This window comes from Schistocerca cancellata, chromosome 1 (assembly GCF_023864275.1).
Source record: "Schistocerca cancellata isolate TAMUIC-IGC-003103 chromosome 1, iqSchCanc2.1, whole genome shotgun sequence".
Taxonomy (NCBI): Eukaryota; Metazoa; Arthropoda; class Insecta; order Orthoptera; family Acrididae; genus Schistocerca; species Schistocerca cancellata.
The window spans coordinates 861,927,245-861,945,677 of record NC_064626.1 but is presented as its reverse complement, the minus strand read 5'-3'; the positions used below and the strand labels follow the sequence as shown (position 1 = coordinate 861,945,677).

At 38.5% G+C, this 18,433-nt stretch overlaps 1 protein-coding gene across 4 annotated transcripts in view; it reads right to left on the bottom strand.

Annotated features, from left to right (window-relative positions):
• LOC126189356 (ubiquitin-conjugating enzyme E2-24 kDa) overlaps positions 1–18,433 on the bottom strand; it is a 51,907-nt gene that overhangs the window by 3,576 nt on the left and 29,898 nt on the right. The window lies entirely within an intron of this gene.

Here is an 18,433-nt window from a genome sequence, read left to right as displayed (position 1 = left end):
TCTTCAGGCATGAAGTGATCAACAAATGTAACTGTTAGCTAGAAATTCTGCCACAATTACAGACTACATAATTGCAAATAAGGAGGCTTGGTCTCTCGTGCAAGGCACAAGGGTCTTCAGAGAGCCAGATGTCTCTTCAGATCATTTCTTGCCAGTCTCAAAAATAAAACTACTTAAAAGATAGAAGATATCTTCCAAACAGAAACAAAATAATGCCAATACAGCATTTAGGATACATTTACTTCAAGAAGAGAGCACCTCATTACTAAATCAGAGAAGGGTTGAAGAATACACAAGTTTCATTATAAAAGCAGATAACATCAACCAGGAATGTAATAATATAAAAGAAGCACTTGGTAGAAGAAAGAAAAGTTTGTTTTTCAAAAGAGGCCCACAATACTGGGATGATGGAATACCTAATGTAATGGAAGGTACAAAACATGCCTACTTAAAAATGTTTAATTCCCAACACAATCATGACCTGAGACTAGATTATATGAGTAAATCAGCTCTAGTCAAAAGGAAAGTCAGGAAAATTGAAACCCTTAATTGGGAAAATATAACACATACTGAACATAATGTAAGAGGAAGACAACACAAAGTATAGAAAATAATTCAACATTTAAACAAAGATAAAGACAATCTGCAAATAGACACAATATCTGGAACTAATTGGTTGCAACACTAGAAAACACACTGGACAGATGTGCACAATAAACACTTGGTTCTGTCGGAACCAGACAGGAACGTAGACCTAATAATGTTGGAGGAACTACAGGGTGCATTAACACCTAGCATGAAGAGGAAGACTTCAGGGTGTGACAAAATCAATACAGGGCTCATCAAATATGAAACAAATATGGCAAAAATAAAGAATATTTGATTTCATCAATATGTGCTAGCAAAGTGGTTATATACCTGAAGAATGGAATATAGCCCAGATATGCCCAATTCATAAGAAAGGAAACAGATATGAATGTCAGAACGACAGAGGTATTAGCCTTCTGAAATCATGTTATAAACTGTATGCTACAATCGAAAAAAAAACTACTATCCAATAACAAACTGTATTATCTGATGCCCAACACGGTTTTCAAACAGGCAGATCACGCTGGGACTGTATTTTCGCCATGATGTAACTAATAGAAAAATTCAATTTTCCACTTTTTATTGCCTTCATTGACTACAAATGGCATTTGATAAAGTATCTCAAAACAAATCATGGGAAATTTTAAGAAACAGAGGGATTTCATCTCATAAGAGCTGTACAAGATTTATAGAGCTGTACAGGGTTTATTTATGAAAAACAAAACACAAATAAAGGTAGCATGTAACAGACATGTTATGGTTGAAATAAACAATGGGGTTGACAAGGGTGCCCCCTATCACTCACTTTTTTTAATATGTATATTGGCGATGTAACCAAAATTTGGGTCCAGACCATGAAACATTTTAAAATAAACGATAGGGATGTTAGGGTACTTTTCCCTGACGACCAAGTAACTGTTATTCTTACAAGAAGTTGTCTTTAATTTAAGTAAAATAGTCAGGCAATACAATCTGAATGTCTCCATTGCAAAGACAAAAGCAATAGCTTCGCCAATGCGAATTAAGATTGAAATTGACAGGCAGATCATAGAGCAAGATAATATTTAGGATGCCTATTACACACAGGGTGAACAATGGAATACAAAATAAGTTAGACCAATTTAACTGGGAAGGAAAGCCAACAGCGATACACTACTGAAGTTCAGTAAGGTTGTGGCTTCACCAGCACTGCTCTATGGATGCGAAAACTGGACTCTTAACAAGAGAGATGAAAAGAGAATAGAAGCATATGGAATGAATTTCTTCAGGTACTTGGCTGGATATACTTTGATGAACAAAAAGAGATATGATGACACCTGAGCAGAACTGAATATGCAAAATACAATTGATACAATATCAGTTAAGACGGAAAGAAGATATATGAGGATTGCCCAGAAAGTAATGCACCACATTATTTTTCTCAGCCAAAAATAATTCTACAAATGTGAAACATTACATATGTATTATATGAAGTCTCCACAGTGAGCACGCCAATTTTCTGTTGCTTCTGACAGATAGCGTACCTGCAGGACAGTTTCAAAACTGTGACTGTAGGTGATATATGTTACAAGCAATGTAGCCACAATTTCTCACTGCAGAGAAAGAAACTGTGGGGAATATTCTCAACGCTTCTGCAAAGTCTATGGAGCATCTGCTGTCAACAGAAGTACAGAAAGTTGCTGTGCATGGAGGGTAAGGTCATCAGAAGGCACTTCGGCAGAGACCAGCAGTCTGGGAGACCATGCATGGCTGTCACACCTGGCATGTTGCAGCGAGCTGATGATGTCATTCGCCTGGACACACACATTATGACTCGGCAGTTGGCACTACATCTGCCAATCAGCAAAGGAAATGTGGTTGCAATTATCCACACTCTAGGTTTTTCAGAAGTATGTGCAAGATGGGTCCCGCAGTGTCTAACGGTGGACCACAAATCGAACAGAAAAAAACAATTTGTCTTGATTTGCTGCAACGTTTTGAAGCAGAGAGGGAGGCCGCCTTGTCCCGGATTGTGTCAAGTGATGAAACCTGGGTCCACAATTTTGAGCCCAAAAGAAAACGACAGTCGATGGAATTCTCTGACCCCACAGAAGAAAAATGTCAAATCAACTGCTTCCACCAGTAAGGTCTTGGATCACCATGTTCTTACACTGTGAAGGTGTCATTCTCATTGATGTGAAGCCAAGAGGTGGTACCATTAATTCAGAAGCATATATCAACAAATCAACAAAACTCAAGATGCGCTTCCTGCGACTTTGGTGCCAAAGCAACCCAGGAGATGTTTTGCTGCGACACGATAACGCTCAGTCCACGCAAGTCTGAGGACTGCTGAACACAACGCAAAAATGGGTTGGACAGCGTTACCCCACCCACCCTATAGCCCTGACCTAGCCCTCTCAGACTTCCACTTGTTTGGGCCATTGGAAGCCGCCATTCGTGGAAGACACTTTGAGGATGATGAGAAGGTGATTCACACACTGAAGCGCTGGGTCTGTCACCAGGACAAGGACTGGTACTGACAGGACATACACGCCCTTGTTTTGCACTGGAGGAAGGCCACAGAACGGGATGGAGATTACATGGAAAAATAGGGTGTGTAGGTAAAACACCATTCTGCCATGTGCGTAATTCCCATTATGTTCAATAAAGAATTGTTGAAGAAAAAATATGTGATTCATTACTTTCTGGGAAACTCTCATCGATTGTTTGCCAGATGCAGGAATCATTAAAGCCATATAAACCCACAGGCAATGAATAGCACCCACTGATCAATTTTTATATCTCATGCCTTACATGTATACTCCGCTTACATCAAGTGAAATTTTGGTAGAAGAGGAACCAGACGTCATTTTCAGAAAATGTATACTGGACATGCTATGGGAAAACAGGGTTCAAGTAATAGAGAGAAACACTGAAGGCAAAGCAGAATTTAAGAAGAAAATACACAACCAAATGACACACTCTAAGAATTATAAAGTTAACAACATTGTGCTGGTAAGAGTACATCCAAAATTGAGTAAGCCCACGAGGATGTCAAAAAATCCAGTTTGTCAAATTGTTTTAAACTAACAATGATACAATTTATTTGTGTGTGTGTGTGTGTGTGTGTGTGTGTGTGTGTGTGTGTGTGTGTGTGTGTGTATTTAATGTACTGGGGATTGTTTTAATCATTGAAAGGAACAAGATTTTCTAAAAATCTTAAAAAATTGTGCAATTACAATAAGGGACCATTTTCTAAAATTTCATTTGGGTTTATTTCGCTTTCTCAAGTAGGGATAGAGTTAACCTGAAGAAATGTGGATTCTCACAGACTCATAGTGCCAGACCAATATTGTTATGCAGCCAAACTCCACTTTCTTCACAGGCATGGTAGGGCACTGAGTCCAGTCAACTAATACTACTAGGGTAACAAGCAGACCAAGAATTTTCTACCATTTTCATAGATTTTTTTTGCTTCCTCGGAATAGTAATGGGTAGTAATCGTAAAGGGAATTATTTTGTTGTGACACTTTATTGAACACTTACATCACACCACTATCTGTAAACTAAATCATGGCTTCTCCAAAGGGAGAAAGCTTATTTGTTAAAAATTGTGAGTAGCAGAGAGGACATTTTCTTACAGATGGAGTGCCTCAGACACAGCCAAACAACTCGGCACATATTTAGCAAGTCACTTGTGTACAACCTAAAATGAAATGCTCTAAGATATTTGCCCTTCCCCCTTTCCTACAAAACCAGTCCTAAAGTTCATGCTGCACAATCATCTCAAAATACAAGGTGTATATGCCCAAGGACAACCGAGAAATCCAGGAAAAACTCAAGAAATTTTTTAGAATTCCAGCAATATTTCATCATTTTAGTTCTCAGTCAAATTTCTGTAATTTTGGCTGGTAAGAACTGGTATCCTAATACAGAATTTAACATTAACCTGCTATTGCAGAATAACACTGCGGCAATGAAATGTAATGAGAGAATAATGCCAAAACAAAGCTTTGCTTGCAAAGAAAATGTGCCATTTACAAGAACAAAACACAGTGCACACACAAGCGTCTCCTGACACCAAATGTGTCAAAGACTTTAGGGTGAAGACGATGTAATATTTTGAAACAAAAAACTGCTTTTGATGAGCGTGATGTTACAACTGTTTAAATTTCTAACAGGTTGTATGAAAATATTGTGAATGGTGGTTTGAGAAGCCTTAATTCTGTGGCTTGGTGCTAAAGGGGCCAATGCCCAAAATCAATGTTTTTCAGTTATTGGCTCTACGACACTGTCCGTAAGGTCATTATTTTGGTGTAAAAAAGGCCAATGTCCAGCTCCTTTATTAACAGAGATACACAGATTCATTTATGGCATATGTTCAAAGGGAATGCCAGAATAGCATTAATGGGAAGAAAGGTCAATATATACTTAAGCCAATTTGAAATATATTTTTGTATAAATAAAAGGGCCAAAGTGCACATTGGCCCTTTTAACCCATGTGTGTTTGTGACATTGGCCCCCGTCAAACAACGTGTATTGACATTGTTGTATAACCTTGTGTTGACATCATTGTGTAATTGTGTGTTGACACTGTATTGAAATTGCTTGTCGAGATTGCTTTGTAGTGTTTGTTTAAACGCCAGTTAGACCATTGTTACAAAGGTTACGAGATGGCAACAAGCGAGAAAAAGCTGCTACAAATGGGTTTGAGAGAAACTACAAGCCAAGGTAATGAAAACTTGTATTATTCCTTTACTTTATTACACTTGACTCTTAAGCATTAGTTTTGTTTGCTATATGCTGTAATAATCAGTATAAAATTAGCAATTGTTAGTACATTTGTGTTTTAAACAAATTATTAGCATACGCGTTCTCTTCAGGTCCATCTCGGGAGCCCCAGCAACAGGCACTGTCATGCACTGACGAAGAATTTTTACAACTTAGTAATGAGATTAATGTCACCAGCTCACCACCTGATTGTGGTGATGTAAATGACTTTTCCTCTGATGAGTATTTTCCCTCGGAAGGTAATTCAAGCGATACAGGCAGTGAAGTGAATCACAGAATGAAGCGAATGAACTGAATGTCATCAACACAACAAATGGAATGAATGCTTTGAGTGAATTAAATAATGATGAGAATGAACAGGACAATTTATTTCAGGAACAAAATGCATTGACAACGAAAAAACATGGAAGAAAGAAGGCTGAAGGATATATTACCAGAAAAAGGACGAGGAACCCAAATTCGTGGGCAAGAGAAATAAGGAAGAAAAGAAGAAATGCAGGGTTAGAATATAAAAATGCTACAGGAAAAACAGTTAAGGCCAAAGCTCTTAAAACAACCTGTACATGTAGGCTGAAGCGTTTCGAAAAATTCAGTGAAATTGAAAGACAAACTATATTTGCTCAATAAGTAAGGAAGCAAAAAACCAAGTCATAGCAGGATTGGTTTGTGAAAAAGGTAAAGCTCGCCAAACATTACGAGATGGTAGAGAACTGGAGAGTAGGCGAAAATTCACTCGCCTCTATTCACTCCCTAAATCTGGTGAGCATACTGCAGTTTCTCAAAAAATATTTTTAAATACACTTGACGTCACTTTAAAAAAATCCGAGTTGTAACGGAGAAAAAAAGGAAATCGAACTCAGGTATGTGTGCTGAAGATCTGTGGGGAAAGCATGGGAACCAGCCAAACGTGTCAAGAGGCACGGAAGATTATTCTCGATCATATACATACGTTTCCTGCCACTGAATCTCATTACTCTCTTTCACATACAGCAAGAAAGTACCTTTTACCCAATCTGTCAATTTCTAAAATGTAAAAACTATATGTGGACTTTTGTACAGAGATCATCATCATACCTCAGAGTAGGTCTTTCTACAGGCAGATGTTTGTGAAAAATTTCATCAATCAATTTAAAAAGCCCAAAAATGATACATGCGCAAAACGTGATGAATTTGATATGATTATTAAATCTACCGACCAAGAAGAAGAGTGAATAAATGCTGAAAGTTTGAAAAATGAACACCTTGACTTTGCTAAAGCTGCGTATAAACAAAAGGATATAGACAAGAAGTTGTCTTTGAAGGATAAAAAGCTAGCTGTCGTTTCCTTCGATTTGCAAAAGTGCCTAGCTACGCCGTTTTCAGTGAATGGAGTATCTTTTTACAAGAGGCAGCTCTGGACTTATAATCTCACACTATATGAGATAAGATGTAATCAAGCTAATCCAAAACAAAAAATGTGCTTCATTTGGGACGAAACCATTGCCAAACGTGGTAGCCAAGAAATTGCTTCGTGTCTGATGAAGTACCTAAACAATGTGTTAGACAAAGATGTATCGGGAGTAATATTCTTCAGCAACTGTTGTCCAGGTCAAACAAGAAACATCTTTGTTAGCGCAATGTTCCTTTATGTCATGCAAAAACGTCACGAAGAAGGGCATCCACTTGTTATCCACCATAAATTCATAGAGTCAGGTCATACTCATATGGAAGCTGACACAATTCATGCCCTTATTGAGAGAGCAAAGAAAAAATCTGTAGACCACATTGAAATTCCAAGGGATTGGGTGAACATCAGGTACATACAGTGTGATCCAAATCTTATTGTATTCGAAATGGAGCAAAGGGAGTTCTTTGATTTCAAGTCCCCCATGAAATACATCTTCATCCACAGGACTGAAAATACTGAAGCGGAAACTGTGTATTGGAACAGTGTTAGGTGGGTTAAATGTGCGTTTAATGAAGATTCACATGGCAAGTTGTTGTACAAAACCACTCTTCAAGATAATGTACCATTCAAAGAATTGGACATAAGTAGAAAAAAAGGGAAACGGCATGGGAGCAAAAACCAAGCTAGCCTGCAGCCTATATCAAACCAACCACTTCCTCTGTCAAAAGAAAAATTAAATCACCTGGAATCTTTGATGCCGTTCATAAGGAGCAGTGGCAGGATATACTACGCCACTTTCGTCAATAGTTTGGCATGCACCTCCGATGGGGATGATGACACTGATTGTGAGTTCGAAGACGAGGAGAACTAGTGTGTTTTAACTGACCTAGTATCTTTCTTTATCTCATAAAGTTCTAATTTCTACTTTGTTTATAACTTCTAATGTATGTGTACAAACAAGTTGTAATCAACGACACCATTACTTAAAACTAGTAATAACTAAACCGTTTTTACATGTTGTATCTACATTGTTTCTTGAACAGTTTGAAAGTATCATCTGCAGTTGTACATGAAATATTACTACAAAATAAAAAAAAAATGAGACATACAGTATTCTAATTGTGTGTTCATTCCTCTTACATAATGCTCTAATACTTTCTAAATATTGTTATTGGCCCGCATTTGTGTGTTTCGTGACAAATAAATGTGGTATTTCAGTAATAATAATTTGTAACAATGTAAGAAGCAGTCATGTATTAATAACATAAGGGCCAATGTCCTATATTAAAACACGAAGAAAATACTTAAAGAAGGTCAACGTCCTTGATAAAATTAGAAATAGGTAATTTTTAAAAATAAGTATATATGGGCCACTATGTACATAAAATAATAAAATGAAAGAAAAAAAAATGTCAGTACACCAATTTGTTGCAGTTTAATTCCATTGAGAACTGCGCAGCAAAACTTCAATCAGCTGTAGCTGAAAATGGAGATTTTGGACATTGGCCTTTTTAGCACCAAGCCACAGAATTACAAAGTGAATTTCATTTTATATAAGATGAATTATGTTACACGTGAGAACGTGCGATGAATCTTAATGCATGGAGTGTCTATCAAAACTTTACACTTTGAGGACCAGGCACTTAGAACATTTTGTGAATGGAAGACCAGCCATTTAGCCATTATTTAAAATTTTACTGCCACATTTCCATTTAATATAACTTAAAGGGTAACAAACAATAAAAAAGATGAAGCATCAAGATTATATATAAATATTGAAAGTTACAATAATGCTTGTCAGAAATAATCACATATAGCAATTTAAGCTGTGCTCTTAGGATCCTGCCAAATGATGTCCGGAAAAAATTTTATTTTTACAACCAATACTATATGTGAAAGCTTAATTTTCACTGTATGTATTTTAATTTAAACTATTAACTTTTCCTGTTTGTGTGTCGACACTACTTAATAGTGATGTTGCTATTGGCTGACTACATCACATGTCCTATGCTCTGAATATCTGTGGTCACTGGCTAGCGAGATCGCATGAGAAGCTATGACTGGCTGCCAAAAATGCATAGCAATCTAGATTTCAGTGCTTCGAAAGCAACCATGCTGTATTTGATGAAACCCATATTTACACTTTCGTAATACCAAAACATGGAGTGTGCATGCTGCCACGCATTAAAGATCTTTCCAAAACATGTTTTTTGTTTTGCTTCATTCCCTGAAATGCTGGGAGGTTCTAAGCCAGTGTATAAAACATTTACCAATCAAAGGATTCACAAGCTTTGCATCTCCAAGGAAAAGTATATTGCCACTTTAACTGGGAAAAAACTGCATTTTTTTTGTTTTGTTCAAATTGTTGCTGCGGTCTTCTGTTCACATTGTTGTTGCGGTCTTCAGCCTGATGACTAGTTTGGTGCAGCTCTCCATGCCAATCTATCTCGTGCAAGCCTCTTCATCTCTGAATAACTACTGCAACCTACATCCTTCTGAATGAACTTATTTTATTCATCTCTTGTCTCCCTCTACAATTTTTAACCCCCACATTTCCCTCCAATAGTGATCTCTCGATGTCTCAGAATGTGTCCTACCTGCCGATCCTTCTTCTAGTCTTCTTTTCTCCCCAATTCTATTCAGTGCCTGCTCATTAGTTATGTGATCTACCCATCTAATCTTCATCGCTCCTCTGTATAACCATATTTCAAAAGCTTCTACTCTTTTCTTGTCGAAACTGTTTATCGTCTATGTTTCACTACCATACTTGGTTACAATACAGACAAATACCTTTAGAAAAGGACTCCCTAACACTTAAATTTATATTTGACATTGTACTGTATCGTATTTTAACCAGGGACCTAGAAACGACGGAGAGGCTCCGTCCCCGCCACAGCCGTCCACAACCCCACGACGACTACCGTAGTCCACTTCACCCCTTCGTCACCCCACACCGAACCCAGGGTTATTGTGCGGTTCTTCTTCTACTGTAATCCTTTTCCCTGTTGTAGTCAGTTGGTGCTCAATGCACCCGCTGAAACTTGCAACACCTCTGGTTCTTTCAACTTATCCTGATCCCATCTACTTGATTTCCAATCATTTTCCAATTTCTTCAGTTTTAATCTACAGTTCATAATCAATAAATTTTGATCAGAATCCACATCTTCCCCTGGAGATGTCTTGCGGTTTAAAATCTGGTTCCAAAATCTCTGTCTCGCCATTATATAATCAATCTCAAACCTTCCTGTGTCTCCACGACTCTTCCACTTATGCAACCTTCTTTCATGATTCTTAAACCAAGTGTTAGTGATGATTAAATTATGTTCTATGCAAAATTCTACCACGTAGCTTCCTCTTTCTTTCCTTTCACCCAATCCACATTAACTTACAATTTTTTCATTGTTTCTTTTTACTACCATTGAATTCCTGTCCCCCATCAAAATGTTAAATTGTCTGAATAATTTCTTTTACCTCATCACATTTCTTCAGTCTCTTTCATCATCTGCAAAACTAGCTGGCATACAAACTTTTACTACTGCGGCGGGTGTGAGCTTTGTGTCTATCTTGGCTGCAATAATGCATTCACTATGCTATTCGTAGTAACTTAAACGCTTTCTTATTTACTATTAAACCTACTCCCACATTACCACTATTTGATTTTGTATTTATAACCCTGTGTTCACCTGACCAGAAGTCCTGTTTCTGCCGCCACCAAACTTTACTAATCCCCACCATATCCAACTTCAACCTATCCATTCCTCTTTTTAAAGTTTCTAACCTACCTGCCAGATTAAGGGAGCTAACACCTCATGCTCTGTTCTGTAGAATGCGTTTTGTTTCTCCTGATGACGACATCCTCCTGAGTAGTCCCCACCCAGAGATCCTAATAGGGGGTTATTTCATCTCCACAATATTTTACCCAAGAGGGTAAAATTATGATTGTAGTTTCCCCTTGCGTTCAGCCTTTCACAATACCAGCACAAGGCTGTTTTGGTTGGTGTTACAAGGCCAGATCTGTCACTCATCCAGACTGTTGTCCCTGCAACTACTGAAAAGCCTGCTGCCCCTCTTCAGGAATCATACATTTATGTAGCCTCAAGAGCTACTGCTACAGAGTAGTTGCACCTACAATATGGCTATCTGTATCACTAATGCATGCCAGCCATCCCACCAACAGCAAAGTCCATGGTTCATGGGGGGGCTGGTCTGCGTGTACGTCCTGAGACTTACAGGATCAACAGGCAATAGAAAATTGAGCATTTTTCTTCATTGTATGTGGGGTCTGCAATTGCATATTTTTCTAGAAATCAGGGGAAGTAACTTTCAAGACACTCACTCACATACCCATAACGTAAAAGCTGTTTAAGAAAAGCACTGCTGGCATAGCGACCAAGGCATCTGGCTGTGGAGCACAAAACCCGTGTGCGATTGCCAAATCCAGTACGCATTTTTTAAATATATTTTTTTGTTTTGATTGTTTTCAAAGTGGTAGAAACAGAGAGGTTAATACAGTGAGTAAATCAATAAGGAATAAAGAATGGCACATAAATTTCTCCAATGACTGCAGTTATTAAAGAATTAAAAATTTTAATGCTGGTCACTTTACAATTGTTCTTTCGACCACTCTGTTAATGTCCTCAATTTCCTTTGAACAGCTAGATGAATGGTACTTGTTAGACAAACATTCAAAGCAAATATACTCACGGTACAAAAATCACCAATTAAATGCAATCTTCATACAATTACATGATTTCTTTCAAGTATTTCATTGAGGGATCACCAATTTAGTATTGGAGGGCAGCGTGGAGGGTAAAAATCGAACAGGGAGACCAAGAGATGAATACACTAAGCAGATTCAGAAGGATGTAGGCTGCGGTAGGTACTGGGAGATGAAGAAGCTTGCACAGGATAGAGTAGCATGGAGAGGTGCATCAAACCAGTCTCAGGACTGAAGACCGCAACAACAACATTTCACTAGCCATAGTTTGTTGTGAAAACACGTCCCTTCCTGGACTTGAATCTTTTGTCGACAGAGATGTCATCACCTACAAGACCTGGCATTGTGGAATTGATCCTAAGACTCAATGTAGAACTAGTTATGTTTATAGAAATATGCCATTTACATTGTATACACGCTCTTGTAGAAAAGTTTCTAATGATGAAAAAATACATGTATGGATGAAAGGACTTGGTGTACTTGCTGAAAATTTAAGAAAATTTAACTGTAACTGGAGATATTGCTTTGTACTATAATTATTAATAAAGTGTGATCCTTGACACTGAAAAATATTTCTTGTTGACGGATGAGTTTTGATTCATACCGTACACATAAAAACACTGCCTGATGTGCTGAAAGGTGTTCATGAATTATACGTGAATTGTTACTGCATCTGAGCATTTTTAATTCCAATTGGTTTTCCAGAATCAAATGCAATTTTTAAGTACCAAATAAAGCTTTTAGCTTGGCAATAATAATAAACATCATGACTGGCATGTAAGTGACCAGTTTGGTGATGCCATGTAGAACGTTCCTGCAGTCAGCTGAAAATAACTGTTCTCTAAATTTTCTCAATAGTGTTTTGTGAAAAGAACACTGTCTTCCCATCAAGGATTCCCCATCTGTCCAAGAAGCCTCTCTATAACACTTGTGCATTGATAAAAAATACTGGGGACAACTCTAACAACATGCCTCTGAACTGCTTTGATGTCTTCTTTTAATCTGACCTGGAGGGGATCCCAAGCACTTGAGAAGTACTCATGAATGAGTCGCACTGGTGATCTAAAAGTGGTCTCCTGTCACCACAGATAAACTTTCCTAAAATTCTCCCAATAAACTGGAGATGACCACTAACTTTTCCTACTACTCATTCCATTTCATACTGTTTTCCAATGTTACATCTAGATAGGTAATTATATGACCGTGTCAGTCAATGCTGTATTCAAACACCACGGGATTGTTTTTCCTCCTCACGTGCATTAACTTACATTTTTCTATATTTAGAACAACCTGGCATTAATCAAAGCAAATATAAATTCCATCTACATCACCCTGTATCTTCCCAGTCAGCCAACGATTATACTTCCGCACACTATAGCGTCATCACCTACAGACTGCTTCTCAGCCTTTTAGTTAGATCGGTAATTTATATGGAGAACAAGAGTGGTCCTATCACACTCCTGATGATACCTTTATGTTTGATGAACACTCGCCATTCAGGATAACATACTGGGCTGTATTCCTTACAAAGTCTTCAAGCCACTCACGCACCTGGGAACCTATTCCATGTGCTCAGATCTTCACAGTGCCAAACATTTCTTGATAATCTAGGAACAAGGAATCTGCCTATTTTGTATCATCCACGGTTCACAAAATATCATGCAACAAAAAGGCAAACAGTTTCACACGAGCAGTGCTTTCTAAATCCATACTGATTTTGGACAGAAGTTTTTCTCTTGCCAGGAAATCTATTATATTTGATCTTAGAATATGCTTCAAAACTCTGCAGCAAACCAATGTTAAGGATATTGGTCCATAATTTTGTGGTCCATTCTTCTTGTCTTCTTATATATGGGAGTCACCAATGCATTTTACTAATCACTCGAGGCTATGTTGGATGAGATATTCGTGATAAATGAAAGCTCAGTATGTAAGGGACCAATGTCAAAGTGTAGTCTCTGTAAAACTGAACTGGGATTCCACTCGGACCTTTGAACTTACAGTGAAACCCCGCTTTTACACTTTTCAAGGACTTCAGAAAAAAATGGTGTACAATTCAGGAAGTAAGGTTTTAAGTTATAAAAGTTATGTATAAGATATGCCTTTCCGAGATCGATGTCTGAAATACTCTTCTGTGATGGTGACAAGGGGTAGATTGAGTCAATAATTAAAGTATTGAAGACTAAGGACTCTCATGGATATGATGGAGTGCCTACCTGAATAGTAAAGTACTGTGCTGCACATGTTAGTCTTGTACTTAGCCATCTTTGTAATTTTTACTTTAATAATGGTCAGTTTCCTGAATAATTAAAAGTATTCAGTAGTAAAGCTGCTTTACGAAAAAAGACAAAGGGATAAAGTAGACAATTTTAGATCTACAGGGTGTTTCAAAAATGACCGGTATATTTGAAACGGCAATAAAAACTAAACGAGCAGCGATAGAAATACACCGTTTGTTGCAATATGCTTGGGACAACAGTACATTTTCAGGCGGACACACTTTCGAAATTACAGTAGTTACAATTTTCAACAACAGATGGCGCTGCAAGTGATGTGAAAGATATAGAAGACAACGCAGTCTGTGGGTGCGCCATTCTGTACGTCGTCTTTCTGCTGTAAGCGTGTGCTGTTCACAACGTGCAAGTGTGCTGTAGACAACATGGTTTATTCCTTAGAACAGAGGATTTTTCTGGTGTTGGAATTCCACCGCCTAGAACACAGTGTTGTTGCAACAAGACGAAGTTTTCAATGGAGGTTTAATGTAACCAAAGGACCGAAAAGCGATACAATAAAGGATCTGTTTGAAAAATTTCAATGGACTGGGAACGTGACGGATGAACGTGCTGGAAAGGTCGGGTGACCGTGTACGGCAACCACAGAGGGCAACGCGCAGCTAGTGCAGCAGGTGATCCAACAGCCGCCTCGGGTTTCCGTTCGCCGTGTTGCAGCTGCGGTCCAAATGACGCCAACGTCCACGTATCGTCTCATGCTCCAGAGTTTACATCTCTATCCATACAAAATTCAAACGCGGCAACCCCTCAGCGCCGCTACCATTGCTGCACGAGAGACATTCGCTAACGATATAGTGCACAGGATTGATGACGGCGATATGCATGTGGGCAGCATTTGGTTTACTGACGAAGTTTATTTTTACCTGGACGGCTTCGTCAATAAACAGAACTGGCGCATATGGGGAACCGAAAAGCCCCATGTTGCAGTCCCATCGTCCCTGCATCCTCAAAAAGTACTGGTCTGGGCCGCCATTTCTTCCAAAGGAATCATCGGCCCATTTTTCAGATCCGAAATGATTACTGCATCACGCTATCTGGACATTCTTCGTGAATTTGTGGCCGTACAAACTGCCTTAGACGACACTGCGAACACCTCGTGGTTTATGCAAGATGGTGCCCAGCCACATCGCACGGCCGACGTCTTTAATTTCCTGAATGAATATTTCGATGATCGTGTGATTGCTTTGGGCTATCCGAAACATACAGGAGGCGGCGTGGATTGGCCTCCCTATTCGCCAGACATGAACCCCTGTGACTTCTTTCTGTGGGGACACTTGAAAGACCAGGTGTACTGTCAGAATCCAGAAACAATTGAACAGCTGAAGCAGTACATCTCATCTGCATGTGAAGCCATTCCGCCAGACACGTTGTCAAAGGTTTCGGGTAATTTCATTCAGACACTACGCCATATTATTGCTACGCATGGTGGATATGTGGAAAATATTGTACTATTGAGTTTCCCAGACCACAGCGCCATCTGTTGTTGAAAATTGTAACTACTGTAATTTCGAAAGTTTGTCTGCCTGAAAATGTACTGTTGTCTCAAGCATATTGCAACAAACGAAGTATTTCTATCGCTGCTCGTTTAGTTTTTATTGCCGTTTCAAATATACCGGTCATTTTTGAAACACCCTGTATTTCTATGCCATCAGTTCTGCTAGTTACTGTAAAGGCTGTGTAAGTAAGGATAATTGATCCTTTTATATCACCTAATTTGCTATCAAATGTACAGTTTGGCTTTAGAAGAGGTTTAACAACTGAAAATGCTACAGTCTCTTTTCTCCATGAGGTTCTGGATGGATTAAACAGAAGGTTTCAAATACCAGGCATATTTTTTGATTTAACCAAGGTGTTTGATTTAGTTGATCATAAAAATATTGCTCCTGAAGTTGGACCATTACAGAATATGGTGAGTAGCTCACAATTGATTCACCTCTTACTTTAACAAAAGACAGCAAAAGGTCACTGCTCACAGTGTTGAGAATGGCTGTGTGGCTGTGATTTGGGGTCTGAGTGTGGCACAAGGCACAATCAAATGCAGGGGGGGGGGGGGCACTAGGGATCTGTGTTGGGACTACTCCTGTTCCTTATTTATATAAATGAAATGCCTTCCTAGTACTACAGGTAATTTTAAAATATTTCTGTTTGCTGAGGACACTACCTTGGTAGTAAAGGATGTTATGTGCAACACTGGCTCTGTTTCAAATAGTGCAGTTCATGATCTAAGTTGAAGGCTTGTAGTAAATAAACTAACACTAAATCACAGTGATTCAGTTTTTAGTTTCTAACACACAATTCAACAAAAACCAACATTTTAACTCCACAGAATTAGCATATGTTTAGTGAAACTGAACAGTTCAAATTTCTAGGTGTTCAGATAGATAGTAAACTGTTGTGGAAAGCCCATGTTCAGGATCCTGTTCCAAAACTTAATGGTGCCACTTTTACTATTCAAACAGTATCTGAAATAAAGTGATTGTTCAACACGAAAATTAGTTTACTTTGCTTATTTTCATTTGCTTATGTCATATGGTATTCTATTTTGGGATAATTCTTCCCATTCTCCAAGGATATTTTTGGCTCTGAAACAGGCAGCTAGTGCAATAAAGTGGCAGAAGTCTGCGAACCTCTTGTGGACTCCTGTTCACTAGTCTGGGTATTTTGACACTGAACTCTCAATATAGGTATTTTGACACTGAACTCTCAATATATATATTCTTTACTGTTGTCTCTTGTTAACAATATCAACTTATTCCTTGTTAACAATATAAACTTATCCCCAAGAATTAGCAGTTTCACTCAGTTAATACTAGGCACAAATCTCATCTGCATTTGTATTGCACTTCCTTAACTCTTGTACAGAAAGGCGTGCAGTATACTGCTGCGTCCATTTTCAATAAGCTACCACAAGAATTCAAAAATTTTAGCAGTAAACCAGGCACTTTCAAACTGAAACTGGAGAGTTTCCTCGTGAGTCACTCCTCCTATTCTGTTGAGACGTTACTTGTAAGCTGATTCCTACATTATATTGTTGATTGTTTTTACTCAAACTAATGGCTAGACTTTTTTTGGGTTCATAAACATTTTCTTTTATCTGTTATTACTTTTATATTGTAATTTAATGTACTGATACTTCCCACGGCCTTTAAGATTTGCTCCTCAATTTGGTCCTACAGAACTAGTAGACATGTAAATAAATAAAAAAATAAAAGTAGTCATTGTCCCTATGATGAAATCATGATTATTAAGCTCAGCCTCTATAATACAATGTCAATAAAATCAGGCTAGAAGGTCAAAAATTTTCTCATTGGATGTGGGTTGTTGAACTAGATCCTCAAGAGATTTTGGAAAACTGTGTTCAGAACTACTGCCCATACCACCTGCAACAAATCCATTGATATCCCAGTTTACACACAATAGCTATGCTATTGCCTGCAACTAATACTGCTTGATCAGGGTACTTCCATGCTACTGTGTGTAGAATTTCTTTGAATCATTCTATAATTATTACGACTTCAACGGATGGCTGATGAAAGCAACTGATGATTGAATTGATTCACCTAGGCCACTTACTTGTTTCTATATAACTTTGCAATTTCGACCTCAGAAGCTGCAATATTTTTATTGACTGTAAAGAACACTTCCCCTCTTATGAAATTAACATATATTTTTGATGTACATTCCATATACCTCATTAGATATTTAAAAATCTTTCTACTACGGGTTTCATCTGGCTCTCAATCACGAGCATAATTTGAGTGCAACAGCTCCCTGGAAGGGTTAAATCTGACTTGGCACAGAAAGGGGTGACTTCTGATGCCACAAAAATCTCTTGTCATCTACCGCGTAGCATTAAAAGTTGACACTTAAAAAAAAATTCTGAATGGCAATTCCTCCTACTCAATGGATGAATTTTGAGATATGAGGTAGTAATTGAAAAAAAAATTATATTACGTAAAGAAAATTAATGTTAAACTAACACTTTCCACAGCATTATGAAATAATGTTTCCATGATCTAGGGAACAAGTATTAATGTAAGGGGGGGGGGGGGGATGGGGAATTGCACTCTCAGTAATCTGCTAACCAAATTGCTGCTTCCTCTATAATGCACTCATGACTTTATCTAGGTGATTCATAAAACTCCCCACGTACAACACAGGTACAGACATCTGTAACCAAGATAGTCACAGAATCAATGGAGTGTCTGGCTCAGACCTTTCACCAGTTCCAAACCAAAAAGCCCTGATCAATACTGGGACTGACACTGCAAATTCTAAGCTCTACTGGGACCCCACAAACAAGGCCAGCAGTCGTCACCACTCGCCCTCCCCCATACAAACTGAGGTCGGTCTCAGACCCCAACCAAAAGGCATCATTGGAGCAAACAGAACCTCCAACTCGCACACTGTATAGCTGCTGGCAGGACTGCCTGAACATTTCAGATGTGCCCCCCCCCCCCCCCCCCCACACACACATGAGCAGACATACAAAGCACATGTTTGGCTTTTCTCAGTTCTGGAAGCTACTTTCCTAAGTGATTCCATAACATGCCTGACATTGAAGCTACCAATAAATAGCTAATCCATCCCACCATATACCTGCACAGACTGGTGAAGGACTGCCATTTGTCAACTCACAGGGGGAATGGGTGAGACCGGACAGTTGGGCAAAAGAAGTGG